Source organism: Salmo salar, chromosome 20, assembly GCF_965601325.2.
Source record: "Salmo salar chromosome 20, fSalSal1, whole genome shotgun sequence".
Lineage (NCBI taxonomy): Eukaryota > Metazoa > Chordata > Actinopteri > Salmoniformes > Salmonidae > Salmo > Salmo salar.
In genome coordinates this window covers 94,945,742-94,973,279 of record NC_138310.1, presented here as the reverse complement: position 1 = coordinate 94,973,279, position 27,538 = coordinate 94,945,742, and the positions used below count along the sequence as shown (strand labels likewise).

General features: G+C 42.8%; 1 protein-coding gene across 1 annotated transcript in view; it reads left to right on the top strand.

Moving 5' to 3' along the window:
* The window catches only part of LOC106581589 (contactin-5), a 483,973-nt gene that overhangs the window by 329,323 nt on the left and 127,112 nt on the right, over positions 1-27,538 (top strand). The window lies entirely within an intron of this gene.

The window sequence follows — 27,538 nt, the reverse complement described above, 5'->3', positions numbered from 1 at the left end:
TGGAAAGAGTCCTACGGGTGGTAGAGAACACCCCATAGAGGGGGGATGATGGAAAGGGTCCTACGGGTGGTAGAGAACACCCCATAGAGGGGGGATGATGGAAAGGGTCCTACGGGTGGTAGAGAACACCCCATAGAGGGGGGATGATGGAAAGGGTCCTACGGGTGGTAGAGAACACCCCATAGAGGGGGGATGATGGAAAGAGTCCTACGGGTGGTAGAGAACACCCCATAGAGAGGGGATGATGGAAAGTGTCCTACGGGTGGTAGAGAACACCCCATAGAGGGGGGATGATGGAAAGGGTCCTACGGGTGGTAGAGAACACCCCATAGAGGGGGGATGATGGAAAGGGTCCTACGGGTGGTAGAGAACACCCCATAGAGGGGGGATGATGGAAAGGGTCCTACGGGTGGTAGAGAACACCCCATAGAGGGGGGATGATGGAAAGGGTCCTACGGGTGGTAGAGAACACCCCATAGAGGGGGGATGATGGAAAGGGTCCTACGGGTGGTAGAGAACACCCCATAGAGGGGGGATGATGGAAAGGGTCCTACGGGTGGTAGAGAACACCCCATAGAGGGGCGGATGATGGAAAGGGTCGTACGGGTGGTAGAGAACACCCCATAGAGGGGCGGATGATGGAAAGGGTCCTACGGGTGGTAGAGAACACCCCATAGAGGGCGGATGATGGAAAGGGTCCTACGGGTGGTAGAGAACACCCCATAGAGGGGCGGATGATGGAAAGGGTCGTACGGGTGGTAGAGAACACCCCATAGAGGGGCGGATGATGGAAAGGGTCCTACGGGTGGTAGAGAACACCCCATAGAGGGCGGATGATGGAAAGGGTCCTACGGGTGGTAGAGAACACCCCATAGAGGGGGGATGATGGAAAGAGTCCTACGGGTGGTAGAGAACACCCCATAGAGGGGGGATGATGGAAAGAGTCCTACGGGTGGTAGAGAACACCCCATAGAGATGCAACTGAGAAAGGTAGAACTAATGGCAAAATGGGAACAACAGAAATTAGAGCTGGAGTGAAAGAGAACATTCAGACTAGAACAAGAAGAATGTGTGCCATTCGATTAAGAGGATCTGGACACACTCAGAATCTAGTCAGGCCATCCTGCACCCTCAAGAAAGTTTGATCTTGGTCAGAACAGCCGACTTGTACTGCATTTCAACGAAAAGGAAGTACAATGTCACTATATTTGAGCGGATTGCACCTCCCTAAAATGTTTGCGAGATATTCGGTCACTGCTCTTCCAAAAATGTTCTTGTTGGAAAAGCTACGATTACTGTTGGTTCCAGAGGTATACAGACAACAGTTCCGTAAATTACGAAAGACAGAATCACAAAGCCATGTTGTGTTTGCAAGCGAACAAGCATGTATTTTTGATCGGTGGTGTGGTTCTCAAGAGGTCAAGAGGTTAAGAGGTCAAGGACCTTGAGGATTTAAAGACACTCATACTTCTCGGGCAGTTCACGAATTGCCTTCATGAAAGAGTTGCTACCTACATTCATGAGCACGAGGATCTCACTCTTGAGAAAAGCTGTAGTCCTTGCAGATGAGTTTGTGTTGACACATAAAACTACCTTCACAAACAAAGCACCCAGTTGTTATCCCTACGCAAAAAGCAATCCAGAGAGTGTGCAGTCTTTTTCTACAATGCCCAAAGATAAGGATTGGCAGAAAATTGTTTTTTGTTGTTGTTCCCGGCAGTTTGTCATTACTGCCGTGAGAAAGCCACATTGTCTCAGTGTTCTAAGTTGAAACAGAGAAATGAGTGAGAGAAAAAGCTGTTTATTTTTGAGGGAGGACTCCAGCCCATTAAAACTCTGGTTTATCTGGTGTATCTCCTAAACAAGAGTTTGGATCAGATGTGTCTGAACACTTTGTTTCAGACGGGTTCGTGTGTCTGCCAAGTGGGGATGATGTTTTTTTAATGTTTTATTTAACCTTTATTTATACAGGTTTTTTTCTCATTGAGATAATGTCTCTTTTCCAAGAGAGACCTGGTCCAATAGCCCCAGGGGGAACACCGTTTCAGACAAAACAACTTCCATACACTAACACAACATTAAACACAACTATAAACACACACACAGTACAACAAAAACATTTCACGTTAAAAAAACACGGAAGTCTTGACTAAAACAGCTGGCCTAAAAACAATTAGTCTTCTATAATATGTACATCAATCAAGTGTTTAAACTCCACCAACGAAACTAGATCATCAAATTTTAAAATGTTCAGGACAGAATTCCAGGACCACAGAGCTGAGTAACTAAAACTATTTCTATCATGACCCGTTCTAATTTTTGGCACCGTTAGAAGCAAATGAGAATGGGACCGTAATTGATATTTATTTACCGACCTGATTAAAAAAAGAACAGAAATAAAATGGCATTTTACCCAATATGGCCTTATAAATCAGTGTTAAGCAGCCGGTGAAGATACAGCGAGACACTGGGGCAGCCCAATCCTTAATTTTGGAGGGTGTTTTGCCTTTGTCTAACACCTCAGCAACTGGTTACAGTGTGTTAGTACAAGTCGTGGAGATGGGTTGCATGGAAGTTTCTTTGTATAATGTGAACCACGAGTCTGATCTTATTTCTGGTTCCGTTGTCGTTGGAGTGAGACCTAGCCTAACGGTGAAGGGGGTCTTATTTATTTTGGGAAACGATTTGGCTGGAGGGAAGGTCGTGCTAAATTCTGTTATTTGTAAGGAACCCAGAGTGCAGAAACGTACCCTAGAGTGTTCCCAGTGTGTGCCATTACACATGCAATGTCTAAGAAAGTTGCAGAGAGCAAGTTTAGTGTTAAGGATGACCTCAACAATCCCACCATGCTCGATCTGTCTCAAACCTTTATGTGTGATCCTAATTTCGGTAAACCTTCTGAGTTGATCTGTCCTTTGAAAATCCCAAAAGTGAGCAATTTTGTAGGACCACTAACAGAAAAGAGGGTCACTACAGTTGACACTTCAATGTCTAGGAAACAGCTGATTGCTGAACAGAGTAAACATCCTTTCCCTCTCACCTCTTTTTGCTGAGATACGTCCAAAGAGTTTGATGAAGTTTGTGTGGGGTACTTTGACAGAGATGGTTTTCTGATGAGGAAATGGCGTTCTCGCACCACTTATGGGCAACAGTTGGCCCAGTGTATCTCAAATTGGACTTCGACAAGAGATACTGAGGTTGGCTCTCAATGGTGGTATGGCAGGCCAACTTGCGGGCAACAAGTTGGCCTACTTCTTCTCGCTTGGTCTGAAACAAGATGTTGTGACTTACTGTAAATCCTGTCACGTTTACCAGCGGACAGGTAAACCAAACCAAAGTGTACCGGTTGCAACTTTACAGCCTATTCCTGTCAGCAGAGTTATGGTGGACTGTGCTGGTCCTTTGCCCAAAGCAAAGAGTGGTGGACCAGTTTCGCTTGACTATCATGTGCACTGCCACTCGTTTCCCTGAGGCCATTCCACTGAGGAAAATCACGGCTCCCAGTATTGTTAAGGACCTGGTGAAATTTCAATGTTTGTACTTCTGCAAGTAGTGCAATCAGACAAAGGTTTGAATTTCATATCAAATGTCTTCCAGCAAGTGCTACAGTAGTTGGGTGTTATCCGTTGCCCGTCTAAAGTCCTGAGGAGAGTGAACGAGGTTTGTTATAGGTTACTGCTTTCCCCTGATTACCGTATTCACCCCTCGTTCCATGTGTCTCTCCTCAGGCCGGTGGTGGTTGGCCCGGTCCAGGAGTCTGAGGTGTGGGAGGTTCCTCCGCCAGAGTCTCAAGGTGCTCTTGAGAGATTTCATCAGACTTTGAAGTCTGTGTTGAGAGCTTACTGCTTTGAGTTTGAAAAAACTGGGATGAATGGGACCTTCTTGTGCTGTTTGCAGTGCGAGAGGTTGTTCAGGAATCGCTCGGTTTTAGTCATGTCAGAGGTCCTTTGAGCTTGCTGAAAGAGAGGTTGTTGCAAGGTAACACTTTAAACAGATGATACAGATTGCACCCTGCCTGTGAGTTTGCCAGTAACAATCTGGAGAAGGCACAAATGAAAATGAAAGTTTGGTCAAAAGGCCAGAGGCCGCACTTTCGATGTGGGCGACCAATTCCTGGTTTTGTTGCCCATTTTGGGGTCCCTGTTGCAAGCCTGCTTTTTAGGCCCTTACCCCATTGTGAAAAAAAATTGGTGATCTGGAATACATCATTGCCAAACTGGAGCGCAGGAAGAAACCCCAGCTGTGTCACTTCAACCTGTTGAACCCTTCACTTGTCTTCGTAGGAATAACACAATATTGTTGCTCTGCTTTTAGAATACCAAGGTTTATTCTCAGATGTGCCAACTCAGACAAATGTACTAGAGCATGACATTGATGTTGGGGACTCTGCCCCAATCAAACAACATACATATCGAAGTGAATCCTGAAAAGAGAGAGAAACTCTGCAGTGAGGTGGAGTTCATTCTTGAGCACGACATAGCAACAATCCGAGGAGTTCTCCCTGGTATATTAGTACCTACGGCAGATGGGTCTTTGCGGTTTTGTTACGATTTTCAGAAACTCAATGACGTTACTAAGCCAGACTCGTACCCTTTGCCCAGGGTTGATGATTGTGTTGACGCTGCTACGTATGTTAGCAAGTTTGATCTGCTGAAGGGATGTTGGCAGGTCCCTCTAACTGAGCGCACCAACGAGTTGTCTGCTTTTGTCAATCCTGATGGTTTGTTTTCCTTCGTCTTCTCTTCGGGTTACAAAATGCCGGAGCAACGTTTCAAAGGCTCATGTATATCATGCTACTTGATCTGGAAATTTGGACGATTTGGTGGCCAGAACTCCTCCAGAATTTTAGGAGTCTGTTCGAGCGTTTCGCAGCTGCCAACTTGTAAAAGAGCAAAAATTGTCTGAGCAACAGTGAAATATTTCGGGAAGATGGTGGGGCAAGGGAAGGTCTGACCGGTCTTGGCAAACAGGAAGGCCATCAACAACCTTCCGGTGCTTCACGCTAAGAACTGCACCGATTCTTGGGAATTGCTGGTTACTACTGGGCTTTCTGCAAGAACTTTTCCAGGTTGTTGCGCCATTTATAGATTTGACCAGTACGAAAGTCATTTTCTGTTGGAGCCCCAACTGTCAGGAGGCTTTTGATCTCTGCACCGGTGCTGCTATGAATTTCTGTCTTTCATTTGCTTTGTACTCCGATGCCAGGGATGTGGGAGCATGTGGCTGGGTTTCTACAGAAACACAATAACAAATTTGAGCAACCTGTGGGGTACTTTTCAAAGAAATTGGCTTCATATATAAAACAGTACTAGACTATCGAGAAGGAGACACTCGATTTGATACTGGCTCTTCAGCACTTTGACGTTTATGTATCGTTTCTACCCCTCTGGTTAGAATTATAACCCTCTCATTTTCCTGCAAAAGATGAACTACACAAACTGCCGACTCCTTCGCTGTAGTCTTATATTGCATGAGTTGAAATCAGACATGACCGTGGTAAGGACAACTTGGTTGCTGATTGCCTTTCAAAGGTGTGCAGTCAATTCGTTTTGTTTTGTGTACAGCCCTGGCACACATTGTATTTTGACTGCACTTTGCCATATTGGAGAAGTTTTGTTTTGGTTGAGCTTGTTCCAAGGTTATTATAAATGTGTGTGATTTTACCTATTGTTTCTCAAAACAACTGAGTTTTAAGCAGCTATATATATATATATATATATATATATATATATAGGTGTACAGAGGCCCATTATCAAGTTTATCATTTTAAACGGCTAATTGATCCTTAGAAAACCCCTTTGCAATTATGTTAACACAGCTGAAAACTGTTGTTTTGATTAAAGAAGCAATAAAACTGGCCATCTTTAGACTAGTTGAGTATCTGGAGCATCAGAATTTGTGGGTTCAATTACAGGCTCAAGATTGCCAGAAACAAAGTGCTTTCTTCTGAAACTCGTCAGTCTATTCTTGTTTTGAGAAATGAAGGCTATTCGATGCTAAGAAACTGAAGATCTCGAACAATGCTGTGTACTACTCCCTTCACAGAACAGCGCAAACTGGCTCTAACCAGAATAGAACGAGGAGTGGGAGGCCCCGGTGCACAACTGAGCAAGAGGACAAGAACATTAGGGTGTCTAGTTTGAGAAACAGACGCCTCGCAAGTCCTCAACTGACAGCTTCATTAAATAGTACCCGCAAAACACCAGTCTCAACGTCAAAAGTAAAGAGGCGACTCCGGGATGCACAGTTTGCAGAGTTGCAAAGAAAAAGCCAGACTGGCCAATAAAAAGAAAACATTAAGATGGGCAAAGGAACACACACATTGGACAGAGGAACTCATTTTAATACGGGTCCCACGTGTGAATCGAACCCCGGCGTTGCAAGCACCATGCTCTACCAACTGATCTACAGTTGAAGTCGGAAGTTTACATACACTTAGGTTGAAGTCATTAAAACTTGTTATTCAACCACTCCACAAATGTATTGTTAACAAACTATAGTCTTGGCAAGTCGGTTAGCAAATCTACTTTGTGCAAGACACAAGGAATTTTTCCAACAATTGTTTACAGACAGATTATTTCACTTAGAATTCACTGTATCACAATTCCAGTGGTTCAGAAGTTTACATACACTAAGTTGACTGTGCCTTTAAACAGCTTGGAAAATTCCAGAAAAATGAAGTTATGGCTTTAGAAGCTTCTGATAGGCTAATTGACATCATTTGAGTCAATTGGAGGTGTACCTGTGGATGTATTTCAAGGCCTACCTTCAAACTCAGTGCCTCTTTGCTTGACATCATGGGAAGATCAGAAGAAATCAGCCAAGACCTCAGAAAAAAGTTTGTAGACCTCCACAAGTCTGGTTCATCCTTGGCAGCAATTTTCAAATGCCTGAAGATACCGTGTTCATCTGTACAAACAATAGTACGCAAGTATAAACACCATGGGACCATGCAGCCGTCATACCGCTCAGGAAGGAGAGGCGTTCTGTCTCCTAGAGATGAATGTACTTTGGTGCGAAAAGTGCAAATCAATCACAGAACAACAGCAAAGGACCTTATGAAGATGCTGGAGGAAACCAGTACAATAGTATCTACATCCACAGTAAAACGAGTCCTACATCGACATAACCTGAAAGGCCGCTCAGCATGGAAGAAGCCACTGCTCCAAAACCGCCATAAAAAAGCAGACTACGGTTTGCAACTGCACATGGGGATAAAGATCTAACTTTTTGGAGAAATGTCCTCTGGTCTGATGAAACAGAAATTTGAACTGTTTGGCCATAATGAGCATCGTTATGTTTGGAGGAAAAAGGGGATGCTTGCAAGCCGAAGAACACCATCCCAACCGTGAAGCATGGGGGTGACAGCATCATGTTGTGGGGGTGCTTTGCTGCAGGAGTGACTGATGCACTTCACAAACTAGATGGCATCATGAGGAAGGAAATGATGTGGATATACTGAAGCAACATCTCAAGACATCAGTAAGAAAGTTAAAGCTTAGTCGCAAATGACTCTTCCAAATAGACAATGACCCCAAGCATACTTCCAACGTTGTGGAAAAATGGCCTAAGGTCAACAAAGTCAAGGTATTAAGGCAATTTTAAGGCAATGCTTCCAAATACTAATTGAGTGTATGTAAACTTCTGACCCACTGGGAAAAGCTGAAATAAATAATTTTCTCTGCTATTATTCTGACACTTTGTCACGGTTGTTAGAAGGAGTGGACCAAGATGCAGCGTTTTTGTAGTTCCACATATTTATTAAAAGTGAAACTGAATGCAAATACAGAAAACTTGAAATACCAAAACAACAAACCGTGACGCAGAGAGAACAACACACTACTCAAAAGACAATCACCCACAAACCACTGTCGTGTCTTTGGCTATGCCGGATTAAGTGATATGACATGCTAACTTATAAAATGATTTCTCTGTAATTAATATTACCTGATTAAGCTAATCATGTAAATGTAATTAACTAGAAAGTCGGGGCACCACGGAAGAACGTTTATAGAGCTGTTATCTTCCGAATAAACTCTTAAAATACTTTGTAATATTTTACCTCGATAGCAGTCAATATTAACCCTTGTCTTATTTTCAGTCTCATAATGAAAGTTGTAAATTCTTGGCTATCTTCACGAACCCTGGCTAACAAGTTGAATCAGCAATACAAAATTGGGTTTAATTATTTATTTACTAAATACCTAACTAATCACACAGAATTACAAATACACAGAATACAATGATGTCATACAGAAAACGTCCTGGTGGACGGAACCTGTATGAAAGCTAGTTACACAAAGGAAAGGGGGTTGGGCTTGAATGAAAGAGCGGGAAGATTTAGGAACACGGAAACAGCAGCTATGCTATCGTAAATATATTATCTTATGCATTCTAAATTACCGCCCATTTGGAAAAGGAAAATGCAATAAATATTTACTCTGAGCTGCGCTTCGGTAGATTGGTCGTAGATGCTGGCCGGGTTGGCCAACAGATCTCCCTGTTTTCGGAAGAATGTCAATGGTGGTCCATTGGATACGTGGTGGTATCTTCGTCTGGTTGTTAGACTGGATCCGTCGTCTGTCCTTTCCTAACCCACGTTAGCAGCGGCCGCTGCTAACTCAACGGCTAGGAAGTAGCACTTCTGTAGTGAATAAGCTCAAAGTTCATACCAGTTCATACCAGAGCTCATGCCGAGGTTGGCTTAGTTCTGTACTTGACATGTGTGTCCTTCTAACGTAGAGGCTGCAGACCTCCCGTACTGGAACAACGTGGTTATCTTTTCATCACATCAAAGGATTATATAGTGGAGAGGGGGAGGGAGGTGTTTCATCGTTTATAACCCCTGTCTCTTCACAGGGTTGGGCCACTGATCGAGCAGGGCACTTTCCTTATGAAAACCCAAATCTCTCATTCGGAAGCTAAAATTACATTTCATCTCCTAACAAACATTTTCAATATCAAACATTTCAATTGCATAACAATTCCATGTGACTCTGATAACTAGAGGGCGTATACTTTCTCAGATACAGTTTATGTCGTCCTGTCATCAGTCATAATGTCTCAGATGACAATCGAACTGACATACATACTCATTACGTTCCCAAGCATATTTCCAACTGGTTTTATTAACAAAATATGTGGTATTTTTCCCCATTTGTTTGATGTTCCCAGACTCTCTATATTTAACACAGGCTATTCAAGTCCTTCAGTAGATTCAGAGAGGGGAAGTGGTAAAAGGTATTTATGGGGGGGGGGTCATAAACCTTACCCACAGGCCAACGTCATGACAGTCCCCCCATGTTGGGTTCAATCTTGCGATTAACCTGCATGTTATAACCCAACATAAAAATGAACGTGGGTTGTCCTAGTTGTGGATCATCGTTGTGGTCCCCATCTGGCGGTCGACCCGGGTAGGGTGTCTGCAAATGAAGAAGTCCGCTCCAAGGCTGGGCAGCAGATGTCCAGTTGGTGGTTGCTATTGCAGTCCCCCCTCTGGTGGTCGACCCGGGTAGGGTCTCTGCAAATGAAGAAGTCCTTTCCATGGCTCGGCAGCGGATGTCCGGATTGGGATCGCCGTTCCGGACCCGTCGTCTGGTCGTCCAGACTGGAATATCTGGGCAGTAACTTAGGCAGATGTTAACAACGCACACACACTCATGAAATATATCATTACATTTCCTCCCAAATGAGCGGCGTTGTGGCACTAACTGATGGTTGTATGGGGGAGTTGTTTATGGCTCTATCACTTTCTATGTGCTGAAGAAAATGAAACAAAATGAATGAAAGCATAAACAAAACAAAATATAGTTATGCCACCTTAATCATCTAATTGGACTGTATTCTATCTACGTCCATGGTCTTGGCAAAATGACCCTATCATGGCATTGTCTAATGTCATATCTAGGGCTTTCCTAATTTGCGGGGTGGCGCTTAGGGTACTATCCTAAGTTGACAACTATATGATAAGTCTACAGCTGTAAGGCACTAGTTTTGGGCAGTCTACAGGATGACCTATGGACTTCTGGTTAGAAAACTGGTGAGTGCTGTAGAGTCAAAGGCCTAGAAGTAAATGTTCAACTTTACTAAGGCTGGTATTTTGCTTGGACCCTTAAGTGGTCCTAGCATAAATCCTAATTGGATGTTCCGTTGTGCATGTGCGTTTATGCTTACACAATCGCGCATTTCAAGGGAAGAAAACCAAGTATCCTGGCAGATTACAACTTGTTCAGAATGAGTCTGACGTAGTCAGGTAATTTTCAGGTCAATGCCTGGAGGTCAGTCAGAATTGGTGTCAAGGGAGTCTGTAGTAGTTTTCTAAAAGTCACTGTGTCTTCCACTATTGTAGTGGCAGTAGGTATGAAGTCAATTTCATAGCTATGTTGTCCACGGAGGAGCTAACCTCACGACGGAAGTACTCTAAGTATTAGACCAGTCGTACGTGGTGTGATCATGGTTCATGACTTCTAATAATTTTCTCCTGAACGGAGGGTTCTATTTATTAGTGGCATGTGTTAACCATTGGAAGAGTGCAATGGAGATTCCCTTCCCCGTGTTGCACTCTGAGTGACTCCTATGTCGCTATTATCAATAGCAATTTAACTTGTGAGGTTACTAATCCTCTTACTGAGTGTTGCTGGACTGACTGTGGTATTGGTACTGGTATTCAAGGGGTCCAGTTGTCCTACCGATTTATTCTGAAATATTATCTACCGGAACACATGATTGAAGCATATTACTAGTTGTATTGTAGTTGAACCTACACATGGCAAGGAATGATTATTGTTGCCATTTGTTTTGGAGGTGGACAAGTCCATTGGACTTCCTTTACGACCAGTGTGGTACACCTCAGTACTATCTTAGACGTGTTCTAAGATACTCCCCGTCTAGGGGCCTGTCTGCTCCTCACTGTTCTCATAGGGGAGTTTACAACTAGATTTGATTTATGCTCTGGCGGCCTCGTACGGTGTTGTCCGTAGTCTCGACCCCCCCACCGGCCTCGATGAGGCTCATCATGGGTCTGGGCTACTATTCCCCCCCCTTTGTGTCTCGGGACCCCCCCACCAGCGGATGGTGTTGGTGTCCGAGGCGCAAACGAAAAGGTCGAACCCTATGTACGAGTCGTCAGTGGCCGCGTTATTATGAGAATGGCTGTAACCTTTCAACCAAATATCCTGGTGTTTGTGCTTCAACACCCTCAGTGGCTGTCGAGGTCTGTCAGTCACCACCGCGTCCGCGTGTGGCAACCTCTTCAGTACCTGCAAACTGAGACGAGGATATCGGTCTGTGATATCGCAAAGTGTTTCACCAGTGGGAGTCATCGGATCAGTTGCTGGACTGACGCCATTAGTGTCATTGTAAGGGGTGACAGTCCCCAACAAAGCAGAAGGTGTATCATCGGAAGCAGAGTGTACTCTGCACATCAATGTTTTTCTTGCTGAGACGGCCGCAGTGCTTGCGGAAGTGTCCGAAGGGCAAGGGAAGTTCATCTCAACTATCAAATTGCACTACTGCAAGGAGGAGGGACGTTGCTTATTCACAGAGACAGCTGGCTCGAAATCATGAAAAGAATGGTCAATCAGGTTGGCTGATGGAATGTGTCGAGATATCGTAATATCTCCTTGGATCGGATTCTTCACCAAGAGGTTTCTAAACGTCTTTTCCCAAAGGGGTGCTTTCGACAGATACCCCTCGTGAAGGACTGCGTTGCAGCTAGCGTTAGGGGAAGACAGTGTGGTCAGTGGAGAAAGCACTGTGGCCTGTGACCATACCTGGTTGGTTTTCCAATCCATCAATGGGAGTAACCGATCCATCAAGTCTGCTCCAAGTAGCAGGGGTACAGTTTCGAGGCTGGTAACATACACAGGGTGAACGAGCGATACGTCCTTGACGTCTAGTTTCAGCATAACTCTCAACGTGAGAGGCGAGGTAGTCTGAGTGACCCCTCGAAGTGTAGTGTCGCATCGTTCCACTTTTAACCAACGTTTAGTTGGCTTCAAAGCCCTTTTGAGATCATCAAACAATGTTTGAGAGATGAGTGATATTGTCGCACCCGAATCAATTAGCGCATGACAAGTTAAGCAGTCCTCCAGGACTGTTTCCAGGTATGGCCGTTTAGATTCGTGGTTAGTGGACATATTCCCCAGAAAGTGGAGTGGTCGTTCGCAACGACGTGATGTGCCATTTCTGTTCAAGGTGGAAGCAGATTGACTTTTCCGATTTTGAGTGGGCTTGGCTTTAACGAAGCGTTTGACCTTTTTCTTCGCAACTTTTGTATCAGAGTCTACAGACAAAGCCCGGGGGCTTGTTTCTTGATCAAGCGGGCCCTGGATAGGGTCTTGAATGAGAGCGGGAGAAATTTGAACTTTAACGTCCTTGTTATGGGTGTTAATTTCTGCGGACCTGGTGTCCGGTAATTCCCCGTCTAGTCCTTGTGACTTATCTTTTACCCTTTTCTCAAATTGTTCTCGCTTTAGTTCTTCCCGTAGTGGGACTTCTGGAGAACATTGGTCTACATTTGATCGTCCTTCAACCCTTTGTTACCCTTGTGCTCTGACACTTTTTGTGGGTTGGGTGCAGGAACGTAGCGAACGGGTCGTTTGTAGCGGTAGTCATGTTGATGGCTACGTACTTTACAGTTATTTCGACCGCGGAGGTTATTGGAATCATGGTTTCGAGGTAGAAACTGTTGTTGTGCGTCATCTCTCGACGCTCCAATACCTGATAATGCACCCTCTAACTGGAGTGAGTGCTCCTGGTTAAACTTCAAAACTGAGTGGTCAGGGCTCTTAGCGTTGTGAACTTTTGATGCCTCAAAAGCTGTGCTTGCAAGCTCTCTGAGTTGTAAGATAGGCAAGCCAACGTGGGCTGCAGGGCCCAAGTAGGTAATGAAGGTGGGATACATGTTCGACAGAAACATTTGTTTGAATGGTAACAGCTCTTCCATTCCTGTTTCCGTGAGTAGGCCAAAGTAAGCTGAACGAAGCCTATGATAGAAAGCTTGTGGGTGTTCGTTCCGAGCTTGTTTGACCGTGTTAGCCAGTGAGCTATCATGTTTGCGAGTCGCAGAACCACTGAATTCTAATTTCAAAGCTGTGGCAAGTTTAGCGTAGTCATTTAGCACGTGTTGCTGTTGTAGGCGAATGAACCTCGTCACGTGTCTATTCGACGTTCGCTTCAACAGGTAAACCCTGTCAGAACCCGTAGCATTCGGGTAGCCACCCAACGCGTCCTCTATGTCAGCTAGGAACGTCTCAGTATCGTTTGGCTGACCTGGAACGGGGTCAAAGGTGGGGAAATTCTTGATGAGTTTGTCAAGGTATTCCGCGCCAAGCGGGCGGAGAGTGTTGGCTTCATCCTGTGGAGAAATTGGGGCCGACAGGCCAAGAGGAGAAGCCAAGCTTTGGCTTTGTTGGCCAAGAGGCTCCATATTACTCAGTGCCGAATGGCCAAGAGGAGAAGACTGAGGGACACATGATGGAGGCAATGTCTGAAACCTATCGTCTTCACTCCTTTGAGTACCGGACTCCGGTTGCTTGGATGGGTAGTCATGCTGTAGAGCGTGACCATTCTGGACTTCCTCTAGATGGTACCTAAGGGTGGTCTTCTGCTGCATTGCAGAGTCCACTTGAGCGCTTAGAGTACCAATTTTGGACACGTGAGTGTCACACCTGCTCCTTTCGGTCTCAAACTTATCTGTCATGGTTTGCAGATAGAGGTCTCGAGTACGGAGCGAGAGATTCAGTGATGAGATTTCCTTTGCTTGCTTAGAAATCAATATTTCCATCCTCATCACCTGAGTTCTCTCATCATTCATTTGGTCAGCGACTTCAATAAGTTCTGCTGATTTGTCATCCAACTTTGTCATTGTGTTCATCAACTGATCGTCTTTGGTCTGCAGAATTTGGAGTAGAACATTGTTACCTTGAGTAACGTTCAACAAAACTGCCTGCATGTTATCAAATTGCGCGTTCCTGTTTGTAGATAACTCGACAGATTTATCTAGTTTGGCGTGGACTACATCGCATTTAGTTTTGGCTAAATCGAGTTGTTCCTGCAGATGACGATTTTGTTGGAGAGTTTGTGCTCGTTCATCGTCATAAGTATTTGCAATTACTTTTAATTGTTCCGATTTCAAACGCAGTTCCTCGACTAGCAGAATGTTTTCATTTCCTGCTTTTGTCAATAGTTGCTCAGTTCTCTCCACCTGTGCCCTCATGTTAGCCATGTCTTGCACGTGCTTCAGCTGTGCACTGTGGTATTGGACCGATGCCAACCTTTGATGGCGATACATAAGTGCTAAAGTGGAGAGAACAGTCACAAAGCCTGTATTTGATGGTTGATTTTGGAGAGCGTTCGCAATTTCGGCTGTTGTTTTTCTAATGGCATAATTAGGGTTGGTATCACTGCTGAGGTCAGAGATCAATCCTTTTATGGGTGGAGGTTCACTAATTAGCGGAGGAGTGGTGACCACCTCCTTTGGTAGCTTGCACATTATTAGAAAAATTTAGAGGAAAAATGTTCCTATTATTTTTTCAATGATTGGGTTTGGAATTCATTGGAAGCTGCAAAGACAAGTTTAATCTATTTATAGATGTTGACGAACCATCAGTACTGTACCAGTAATGTGGAAGTTGGACGTGAATGAATTTGCAAAAGCAAATTGAATTAATTAATCAATGCCAATGATTAATCCTACCTGGGTAGGCTATCTGGGTATTAAACTTGAATTAACCTGAGAGGTTGCTTCATCCAGGTTAATATGGGAAGTTTAAAAGTGTCTCATTTGATTGCAAGAACATTAAGGTATGTTCAACAATTTAACTTATTAAATTGAATGAGATGATAATCCATACAATCTCCATTGATTGGATATCATAAGTGTAAACAGTAGATTAAATGTTGGGAGCACTTCCCACTATGGTGCACTTCTTCCTTGGGCCGAAGCCACATGGGATTCCCGCGGGGGCGGGACTTCTGTCAGTACTGGATTACTGAATGGGTTTTGCAAAAACCAAATTTTACTGATTGATCAATTTTAATGATAAATCAAACCTGTATAGGCTATTTGGGATTTAAACTTGAATTAACCTGAGAGGTTTATTCATCTAGGTTAATGTGGAAAAAGATTACAATGTCTCATTTAGAAAACTCATCAATTTGGATATTATTTAAACTTGAGAATGTAAATCTGGCAATTTCACTTCTTAGTTCAATTGAATAAGACATCGATATCCGTCTGGATATCACGAGTAACGACTTGAGTGTCACCTGACTAATTATTCTGGAAGGAAAGTACTGGTGACTCTTCAAAGGTCCCTGCTGGCACACGCTGAAATCAAACGGAAGTACCCAGGGCAGGACTTTCGTTCCGCAAGTCGGATGACTTACAATGTGGCACAAAACAAAATGGCTGTTTTTCCCTTTTTTTTTTAGCTTAGCATCTCGAAGCAAGCTAATGCTACTTTATGCCTGAAAAATGCTCAACATAGGATTCCCTTGGCAAGGGAAAGGTTTTACTTATAACGTATTATGTTCAAACCCTTTTCGGTGATATTTGACGATGTTTTACCCGGAACTCGCGGGAAACAACGAATTGCACCGTGGTCTACTCGCATCGAAACGCGAGAGACAGAGAGATACTTATCGCTGGTCAAGCTAATCTCTCCTAAATTTCAATCGGCTGGCTCTTTGTCCTCGCTCGAGAAATTAATAATGACCTAGCCAACACGCGTCTGAAACGCGAGAGGCACAAATACTCAGATAGCTTTATCAGCCATCATACATACATGTATAGTTTATGCTACCCACTGACTACGTCAGAGCACAACACGGAGGCGATTCTCCAGAGCACACACGCACCAATAATTCCAGTCTACAATTCCCATAATGTATATAATCAACTTGGTATATTATGTAATCTGCTTTTCCATTTTATATATGCTGAATCAAAATGAAAGCTTCATCCTATTTTAGATTCCTCGCACGGGGGCTCCAATATGTGTTATCGAAATTACCCAAACAACCTAGTTTTAGAGTCCACACAGGGGGTGCCAAAAATGTCTGTTCAGACGCTTTTCGGATCATTGAACAATGTTAAATTCTTAGGAAGCAGAGTATACTCTGCTAACAAGTGGAGAAGGCACTGTAAAATTGGTTTTAATTATTTATTTACTAAATACCTAACTAATCACACAGAATTACAAATACACAGAATACAATGATGTCATACAGAAAACGTCCTGGTGGACGGAACCTGTATGAAAGCTAGTTACACAAAGGAAAGGGGATTGGGCTTGAATGAAAGAGCGGGAAGATTTAGGAACACAGAAACAGCAGCTATGCTATCGTAAATACATTATCTTATGCATTCTAAATTACCGCCCATTTGGAAAAGGAAAATGCAATAAATATTTACTCTGAGCTGCGCTTCGGTAGATTGGTCGTAGATGCTGGCCGGGTTGGCCAACAGATCTCCCTGTTTTCGGAAGAATGTCAATGGTGGTCCATTGGATACGTGGTGGTATCTTCGTCTGGTTGTTAGACTGGATCCGTCGTCCGTCCTTTCCTAACCCACGTTAGCAGCGGCCGCTGCTAACTCAACGGCTAGGAAGTAGCACTTCAGTAGTGAATGAGCTCAAAGTTCATACCAGTTCATACCAGAGCTCACGCCGAGGTTGGCTTAGTTCTGTACTTGACATGTGTGTCCTTCTAACGTAGAGGCTGCAGACCTCCCGTACTGGAACAACGTGGTTATCTTTTCGTCAAAGGATTATATAGTGGAGAGGGGGAGGGAGTTGTTTCATCGTTTATAACCCCTGTCTCTTCACAGGGTTGGGCCACTGATCGAGCAGGGCACTTTCCTTATGAAAACCCAAATCTCTCATTCGGAAGCTAAAATTACATTTCATCTCCTAACAAACATTTTAAATATCAAACATTTGAATTGCATAACAATTCCATGTGACTCTGATAACTAGAGGGCGTATACTTTCTCAGATACAGTTTATGTCGTCCTGTCATCAGTCATAATGTCTCAGATGACAACCGAACTGACATCCATACTCATTACGTTCCCAAGCATATTTCCAACTGGTTTTATTAACCTCTCTAGGCTAGGCGGGACGAATTCGTCCCACCTACGTATCAGCCACTGCCAGCCTGTGGCGCGATTTTCAAAACCTTAAAAATCCTATTACTTCAATTTCTCAAACATATGACTATTTTACAGCCATTTAAAGACAAGACTCTCGTTAATCTAACCACACTGTCCGATTTCAAAAAGGCTTTACAACGAAAGCAAAACATTAGATTATGTCAGCAGAGTACCAAGCCAGAAATAATCAGACACCCATTTTTCAAGCCAGCATATAATGTCACCAAAACCCAGAAGACAGCTAAATGCAGCACTCACCTTTGATGATCTTCATCAGATGACAACCCTAGGACATTATGTTATACAATACATGCATGTTTTGTTCAATCAAGTTCATATTTATATCAAAAACCAGCTTTTTACATTAGCATGTGACGTTCAGAACTAGCATACCCCCCGCAAACTTCCGGGGAATTCGCTAACATTTTACTAAATTACTCACGATAAACGTTCACAAAAAGCATAACAATTATTTTAAGAATTATAGATACAGACCTCCTCTATGCACTCGATATGTCCGATTTTAAAATAGCTTTTTGGTGAAAGCACATTTTGCAATATTCTAAGTACATAGCCCAGGCATCACGGGCTCGCTATTTAGACACCCGGCAAGTTTAGCACTCACCATAATCATATTTACTATTATAAAAGTTTGATTACCTTTTGTTGTCTTCGTCAGAATGCACACCCAGGACTGCTACTTCAATAACAAATGTTGGTTTGGTCCAAAATAATCCATCGTTATATCCGAATAGCGGCGTTTTGTTCGTGCGTTCCAGACACTATCCGAAATAGTAAAGAAGTGTTGCGCGCATGGCGCAATTCGTGACAATAAAATTCTAAGTATTCCATTACCGTACTTCGAAGCATGTCAACCGCTGTTTAAAATCAATTTTTACGACATTTTTCTCGTAGAAAAGCGATAATATTCCGACAGGGAATCTCCTTTTCGGCAAACAGAGGAAAAAATCCCAAAGGCGGGGGCGGTCGGGGTCACGAGCATAAGCCCAGTGTCCCTTGATCGGCCACTTGAGAAAGGCGATAATGTGTTTCAGCCTGGGGCTGGAATGACGACATTCTGTTTTTTCCCGGGCTCTGAGCGCCTATGGACGACGTGGGAAGTGTCACGTTAGAGCAGAGATCCTTAGTAAATGATAGAGATGGAAAAGAAGTTCAAGAAATGGTCAGACAGGCCACTTCCTGTAAAGGAATCTCTCAGGTTTTGACCTGCCATTTGAGTTCTGTTATACTCAGACACCATTCAAACAGTTTTAGAAAATGTAGGGTGTTTTCTATCCATATGTAATAAGTATATGCATATTCTAGTTACTGGGTAGGAGTGGTAACCAGATTAAATCGGGTATGTTTTTTATCCAGCCGTGTCAATACTGCCCCCTATCCTAAACAGGTTAACAAAATATGTGGTACCTTTCCCCATTTGTTTGATGTTCCCAGACTCTCTATATTTAACACAGGCTATTCAAGTCCTTCAGTAGATTCAGAGAGGGGAAGTGGTAAAAGGTATTTATGGGGGGGGGGGGGGGGGGGGTCATAAACCTTACCCACAGGCCAACGTCATGACACCACAATGAGAAAAACCCCTACTTCGATATGATCTCTAATCAGAGGCAAATGAGGATCAGCTGTCTCCAATTAGAGATCAACCCCAAACAATCCATCATAGAAATAGAAAACTAGAATTTAAACATAGAACTAGAAAACATATATCAGCCCAAAAACACCCCCTGTCACGCCTTGCCCTACACAACTATAGAAAATGACATCTTACTAGGGTCAGGACGTGACACACTTCACATTCTTATAATAAAGTGGTCATCCTAACTGACCTAAGACAGGGAATTTTTACTAGGATTAAATGTCAGGAATTGTGAAAAACTGAGTTTAAATGTATTAGGCTAAGGTGTTAGTAAACTTCCGACTTCAACTGTAGATCTGACTGATGTGGTCTGATTAATGAGGAGCATCCAGATGCACTTGATGTATTTCGGAAATTGCTTCTTCCAATTATTGATTAACAATCACCAGTTAAGAAACTGACTGTTTGAACTGTTAAGTCTCCATGGATTGATGAGGAATTGAAAAACTGTATGGTTGAAAGAGATGGGGCAAAAGGAGCGGCTAATAAGTCTGGCTGTACATCTGACTGGCTGACTTACTGCAAATTGAGAAATGATGTGACTAAACTTAACAAAAACAAGAAAAAACTGTATTATGAAGCCAAGATATCATTGATATAAAGAATGATGGAAATAAACGTTGGGTTACTTTAAATGAAAGAAAGACAAATTCTACTCCATCTTTCATCGAATCAGATGGCTTATTCATCACAAAACCATTTGATGTTGCCAATTATTTGAATCGTTACTTCATTGGCAAAGTGGGCAAACTTAGGTAGGAAATGCCAAAAACTAACAATGAGCCATCGTACTCCTGCATAAAAAAACGAATAATGAAAGAAAAGGAAGTATGAATTTTGTAGTTAGTGTGGGAGAGGTGGAAAAATGATTGTTATTGATCAATAATAACAAATCTCCTTACAACTTAGATGGAAAGCTACTGAGGATGGTATCTGACTCTATAGCCACTCCTATCTGTCATATATTTTATCTGAGCCTAGAGGAAGGTGTTTGTCCTCAGGTCTGGAGGGAAGCCAAAGTAATTCTGCTACCCAAGAGTGGTAAAGCGAATTGTACTGGTTCTAACAGCAGACCTATCAGCTTGCTGCCAGCTCTTAGCAAACTGTTGGAGAAATTGTGTTTGACCAAATACAATGCTATTTCTCTGTAAACAAATTAACAAAAGACTTTCAGCATGCTTATAGAGAAGAGGACTCAACATGTACTGCACTGACACAAATGACTGATGATTGGTTGAAAGAAATCGATAATAAGAAGATTGTGGGAGCTGTACTGTTAGATTTCAGGGCAGCCTTTGATATTATTGACCGTAACCTGTTGTGGAGAAAACTTATGTGTTATGGCTTTTCAACCTCTGCCATATCGTGGATTCAGAACTATCTATCTAATAGAACTCAAAGGGTTTTCTTTAATGGAAGCTTCTCTAATGTTAAACATGTAAAGTGTGGTGTACCGCAGGGCAGCTCTCTAGGCCCTCTACTCTTTTCTATTGTTACCAATGACCTGCCACTTGCATTAAACAAAGCATGTGTGTTCATGAATTCTGATGATTCAACCATTTTCGCATCAGCAACCACATCTAATGAAATCACTGAAACCCTTAACAAATGGTTGCAGTCTGGTTTGGAATGGGTGGCCAGTAATAAACTGGTCCTGAACATCTCTAAAACTAAGAGCGTTGTATTTGGTACAAAACATTCCTTAGGTTCTAGACCTCAGCTGAATCTGGTAATGAATAGTGTGGCTGTTGAACAAGTTGAGGAGACTAAATTACTTGGTGTAACCTTAGATTGTAAACTGTCATGGTCAAAACATATAGATGAAATAGTTGTAAAGATGGGGAGAGGCCTGTCCATAATAAAGAGATGCTCTGCTTTTTTGACACCATACTCCAAAAAGTCCTGCAGACTCTTGTATTATCTTGATTATTGTCCAGTCGTGTGGTCGAGTGCTGAAAAGAAAGACCTAGTTAAACTGCAGCAGGCCCAGAACAGAGTGGCACGTCTTGCTCTTCATTGTAATCAGAGGGCTGATATAAATACTATGCATGCCAGTCTCTCTTGGCTAAGAATTGAGTGTTATTTTATAATAAACAATGTGTTGAAAATCCCAAATTGTTTGCATAGTCATCTTAGACACAGCTCTGACAGACACACTTATCCCACCAGACAAGCCACCAGTGGCCTTTTCACTGTCCCCAAATCCAGAACAAATTCAAGAACATGTACAATATTATATAGAGACATTATTGCATGGAACTTCCTTCCATCTCATGTAGCTCAAATAAACAGCAAACCTGATTTCAAAAAACAGATAAAGCAGCACATCACAGCACAACGCCTCTCCCCTTGTTGACCTAGATAGTTTGTCTGTATCTATTGATATGTAGGCTACGTGTGCCTTCTTTTAAATTGATGTAGTTTGTCCTTGAGCTGTTCTTGTCGATTAATGTTCTGTATTACGTCATGTTTCATGTTGTGTGTGTGGACCACAGGAAGAGTAGCTGCTGCTTTTGCAACAGCTAATGGGGATCCTAATAAAATACCAAATACCCCTAGAAAATAGCTTTGTTTCCAGAAGGTATCAAAATTGTCAATAAATGTTACATCCACAGAGCTGCAATAGTCTGGTAGCCTGTTATGGAGGGCTAAAAGACTGCTGAACCGTTCAATGCCATGATTTAGGTGCGGACAGAGGTCAATTAAAGTCAATTAGTGACCCAATCAGTTCTTTAAAATCCATCTTCAGCTGTTCTGAGCTGCCCTTCATAATGTCATTGAATCCCACATGAACTATGATAGACTCAATTTCCTGATGCTGGTTTATAATGTTTGGGAGCAGCTTATTGATGGCCTGTACTCGTGCTCCTGGATAGCACAACGTTTTTGCTCCAGGGACTGAGAGACTGAGTGACTGAGATCTCTCCATTGAACTGCCCAATACAACGGTCGGAGAAAGGGATGGAGAAATCCGCCCATTCCTACCCCTCACACAATTCGATGAACCTTTCACGGGTCCACGAGAAGCAGGATAGCATACGCCCACTGCTCCTGGCGATAGGTCCAGACATCCCACAGCAGGCAGTGCCCCATCAGATCCAGAGAGAGGGGAAATGGGACCAGCGCTGATTGGAACAATCCTGTTGCTGTTCTCCGTCTACTCCACTACAAGATGGAGGAGGTGAACAGATGGAGACAACTACCTCGGCAGGCAAGTTCCAGGAAGCACAGGCCATTCAAATAGGGACAGATGTGGAACTAGTTCCAGGTAACACAGGCCATTCAGATGGGGAACTAGTTCCAGGTAACACAGGCCATTCAGATAGGGACAGATGGGGAACTAGTTCCAGGTAGCACAGGCCATTCAGATAGGGACAGATGGGGAACTAGTTCCAGGTAACACAGGCCATTCAGATAGGGACAGATGGGGAACTAGTTCCAGGTAACACAGGCCATTCAGATAGGGACAGATGGGGAACTAGTTCCAGGTAACACAGGCCATTCAGATAGGGACAGATGGGGAACTAGTTCCAGGTAGCACAGGCCATTCAGATAGGGACAGATGGGGAACTAGTTCCAGGAAGCCATTCAGATAGGGACAGATGGGGAACTAGTTCCAGGTAACACAGGCCATTCAGATAGGGACAGATGGGGAACTAGTTCCAGGAAGCCATTCAGATAGGGACAGATGGGGAACTAGTTCCAGGTAGCACAGGCCATTCAGATAGGGACAGATAGGGAACTAGTTCCAGGTAACACAGGCCATTCAGATAGGGACAGATGGGGAACTAGTTCCAGGTAGCACAGGCCATTCAGATAGGGACAGATGGGGAACTAGTTCCAGGTAACACAGGCCATTCAGATAGGGACAGATGGGGAACTAGTTCCAGGAAGCCATTCAGATAGGGACAGATGACAAGGCGGGGATACATCCATCAGGCCCGAGCGGCGTCCAGCCACAGGAGTTGAGAATGAGAATGTTCCAATTTGCGTTTTCCCCGTAAATTGGTGCCAGATTGATATTTGCTTGGTAAGGATCGCCACCTCATTGCTGTAATCCTCCGCAAGCAAACAATTGCCGCATTGGAACTCTGGATTGTTAATATTGTCCCCGATAAGAGCTTAATAAACACAACTTCTACAGCGCTGGAAACGTCCGTTAGCTATTCCAGGCGAAGCGGGCTCCATTGCAACCTAGCTAGCTGGATATTTGGTAGCAGGTGTTGACTCAACATTTTATCTACAACCCCATTACCAGCTGTTAGGTCATGTGTTGTTGCTTTATCTACAACCCCATTACCAGCTGTTAGGTCATGTGTTGTTGCTTTATCTACAACCCCATTACCAGATGTTAGGTCATGTGTTGTTGCTTTATCTACAACCCCATTACCAGCTGTTAGGTCATGTGTTGTTGCTTTATCTACAACCCCATTACCAGCTGTTAGGTCATGTGTTGTTGCTTTATCTACAACCCCATTACCAGCTGTTAGGTCATGTGTTGTTGCTTTATCTACAACCCCATTACCAGCTGTTAGGTCATGTGTTGTTGCTTTATCTACAACCCCATTACCAGCTGTTAGGTCATGTGTTGTTGCTTTATCTACAACCCCATTACCAGCTGTTAGGCCATGTGTTGTTGCTTTATCTACAACCCCATTACCAGCTGTTAGGTCATGTGTTGTTGCTTTATCTACAACCCCATTACCAGCTGTTAGGTCATGTGTTGTTGCTTTATCTACAACCCCATTACCAGCTGTTAGGTCATGTGTTGTTGCTTTATCTACAACCCCATTACCAGCTGTTAGGTCATGTGTTTTTGCTTTATCTACAACCCCATTACCAGCTGTTAGGTCATGTGTTGTTGCTTTATCTACAACCCCATTACCAGCTGTTAGGTCATGTGTTGTTGCTTTATCTACAACCCCATTACCAGCTGTTAGGTCATGTGTTGTTGCTTTATCTACAACCCCATTACCAGCTGTTAGGTCATGTGTTGTTGCTTTATCTACAACCCCATTACCAGCTGTTAGGCCATGTGTGGTTCCAATGCATATTCCACTGAGGCTGTAACGAAAGTGGCTGCATTTCAATTTGGATTTAAACACTTGTTCCTTATTAGTTTAGCCCAGGGGTGCAACTTTCACTGTGGATGGGGTGGACATGTCCCCCCCCGATTCTGAAATTGCATTTTTTTGTCATTGTCATTGGAATGTGCCTCGGGTAGGCTGTTTGGAGTGTACAATAATATTTTTTACGTCCCCACCACTTCTAAAACCAAAGTTACGCCCCTGGTTTAGCCCTTATCTGAACCGATAACATCAGGGTTGTAATCTTATTGGAGATTAGGCTTATTTGATGTTGTCAGGAATTCGCCTTCATTAGGAAATATAATTGTTGATTGATCTTGTGGAGATGTGGGAAATAACATGTATTTATCTGTTAAGCCATTCTCCGACTTACCTATATCCCTTTCCTTTACTAACACGTTTATTCGGATCATTTTTTTTCCTCCTTTTCTTCATATCTGAAGTTATAGCTGGTATCAAAGCCAAAATTGTATTTCCTACCTAACTACCGAGTAATCATTTCGGTACAGTTCTGCCTACGGCCCTAGTATGAAACGCGGCCGTAATGATGAGGTGGCTTTGGCGCGCACTAGGCTCTTAAACTTTTGAGGGTTGCTAGGCAACGCCCGTTAACCATCCTCCGGTCTGTTCTTAACTTTTGCAAGGCATGTCACCTTGCCCATCTCTTTTTCGTATAGCACACCACTAAGCATACCCTGTTTTGGATCCATAAAGAATAACTGTGGGAATTGTTGGCTTACTAATTAATGAAACTCCCAAAGTCATCTAGTCCTTGTAAGAGATTTGAAGCACTAGCCTACCCGCATGTGTTCAACTAGATCAGCGTTTCCCAAACTCGGTCCTGGGTGCACGTTTTGATTCAAATAATCAACTAATCATGAACCTTTGATAATTTTAATCAGCGGTGTAGTACTGGGGCAAAAACCAAAGTTTGGGAAACCCTGAACTAGATGATAATTTCAGCGCTGTTTTGATCGGGACAGCGCCATCGCTCTGTTTTGAGACTCGTCTTGATGAATCGATACATTTCAGATTGGATATTGATTAGGCTACAATTAGGCTGGGGAAATGTTAGCTAAGTTGAGGTGAGTGCTGTTCTTTATCATCTTGTCTAGTTGGTTCATTGATCAGAACATTTTGCAACGTTATGTTGTTTAACAAGTGGATTATTTCATTCCTCAGTCACAGTCGTTTAGTAGCCTAAGACCTACACCCGACCAAACGACTGTGACTTCACTGACTTGTCTGATAACTGAATCTCCATCTGTAGTGGCTATTTGGTCAATTGGTTTCATCTATCACTGATCAGAAACATTTAGCATGCTATAATGTAGCCTAAATCACTGATCAGAAACATTTAGCATGCTATAATGTAGCCTAAATCACTGATCAGAAACGTTTAGTATGCTATAATGTAGCCTAAATCACTGATCAGAAACATTTAGCATGCTATAATGAAGCCTAAATCACTGATCAGAAACGTTTAGCATGCTATAATATAGCCTAAATCAGTGATCAGAAACATTTAGCATGCTATAATGTAGCCTAACTCACTGGTCAGAAACATTTAGCATGCTATAATGTAGCCTAAATCACTGATCAGAAACATTTAGCATGCTATAATGTAGCCTAAATCACTGATCAGAAACGTTTAGCATGCTATAATGAAGCCTAAATCACTGATCAGAAACGTTTAGCATGCTATAATGTAGCCTAAATCACTGATCAGAAACATTTAGCATGCTATAATGAAGCCTAAATCACTGATCAGAAACGTTTAGCATGCTATAATGTAGCCTAACTCACTGATCAGAAACATTTAGCATGCTATAATGTAGCCTAACTCACTGATCAGAAACGTTTAGCATGCTATAATGAAGCCTAAATCACTGATCAGAAACATTTAGCATGCTATAATGTAGCATAAATCACTGATCAGAAACGTTTAGCATGCTATAATGTAGCCTAAATCACTGATCAGAAACGTTTAGCATGCTATAATGTAGCCTAAATCACTGATCAGAAACGTTTAGCATGCTATAATGTAGCCTAAATCACTGATCAGAAACGTTTAGCATGCTATAATGTAGCCTAAATCACCAATCAGAAACATTTAGCATGCTATAATGTAGCCTAACTCAAGTGGAGGCCTATTATTTTGCTCAATCGTATACGGTATAGACAACTCAAAGTCTGCGGAGGTTGTGAAGTATGAACGAGACTCACATGCTTTTGCAAATAGGATTGCTATTATTTTCTATGGGTATCATGATGAAGGTATGCCTGCTCTCTAACAATGTGTGATGTGGCTAGGAAAGAGATTAAACGTGGATAAAAAAAGCATGGGATTGGGCTCTGTTTCAAAATATCACTTTCTTTATATGATAGCGGTTCTACACGTTCCCTTGACACAAGTTATGTGGGAAAAATATTTCATTGTATTTTATTCTGTTATATTCCAGACCCAGGGCATAGGCCTAATTAAACTCCAAATATGCTATTCTATTCTTTTGAAAATACATTTAGTCTTATAATAAATGACTTAATAATACGTTTATTTTGATGGTGTATATTCAATGGATTTATTCAAACAGAAGCCCACCCACATCTAAACAGCACTACAACCACTCGTCCCCGAGGCAAGTCAGTTAAGAACACATTTTTATTTACAATGACGGCCTATACCGATCAAACCCAGAGAACTGTGCACCGCCATATGGGACTCCCAATCACAGCCGGATGTGATACAGCCTGGATTCGAAACCAGGGTCTGTAGTGACGCCTCTAGCACTGAGATACAGTACCTTAGACCGCTGAACCAGGGTCTGTAGTGACGCCTCTAGCACTGAGATGCAGTGCCTTAGACCGCTGAACCAGGGTCTGTAGTGACGCCTCTAGCACTGAGATGCAGTGCCTTAGACCGCTGAACCAGGGTCTGTAGTGACGCCTCTAGCACTGAGATGCAGTGCCTTAGACCGCTGTGCCACTCGGGAGCCCTGAGGTGTAAAAGGCTATGCAAGCAAGAATGTGGTAAAAAAAAAAATGGTTTGTAAAGAGGGTCATATAAACATTGGCCAATTTTATTTTACAGCCTAAATACCGAAAAATACTATGTGAAAGCATTATTAGTCTGTTGTTATTTGCCCCTTGTGGTAAATACTGTTTTCAGGACATAGTACTGAAGGCCACACAGAAAAAAATGAATCCTATCCTAGTAATGTTTCACTTGAGTCCACAATTAAACAGCTTTATGTAGTTTCTACACAGTACATATGTCCTCTTGTCAAGGTATTTGGTATTTGCAATAGCAGCAGCTGCTCTTCCTGAAACGTAACGTTAAGAACAACAGCTCAAGGACAGAACTACATAACTTGCCCTTGGAAAATCAATGAGATCATCTTGTCTGAGCTAGATAGAACATACAGTATATGAAATATTTAAAATCCCCCAAATGGATACGCTCTGAAATTCATTTGTTATGCCGTTTTGACTTTCTGAGCTGTCCTGATCTGCCTGATGTCTTCCAGCAATTTAAATTCACTTTAATGAATGCTATAAACTACTAAAAAGCTGCGTACAACTTGAAAAACTCAACTGTTTTAGTTAAAACAGGCATTTGGTTTGTATTGTATTTTTGCC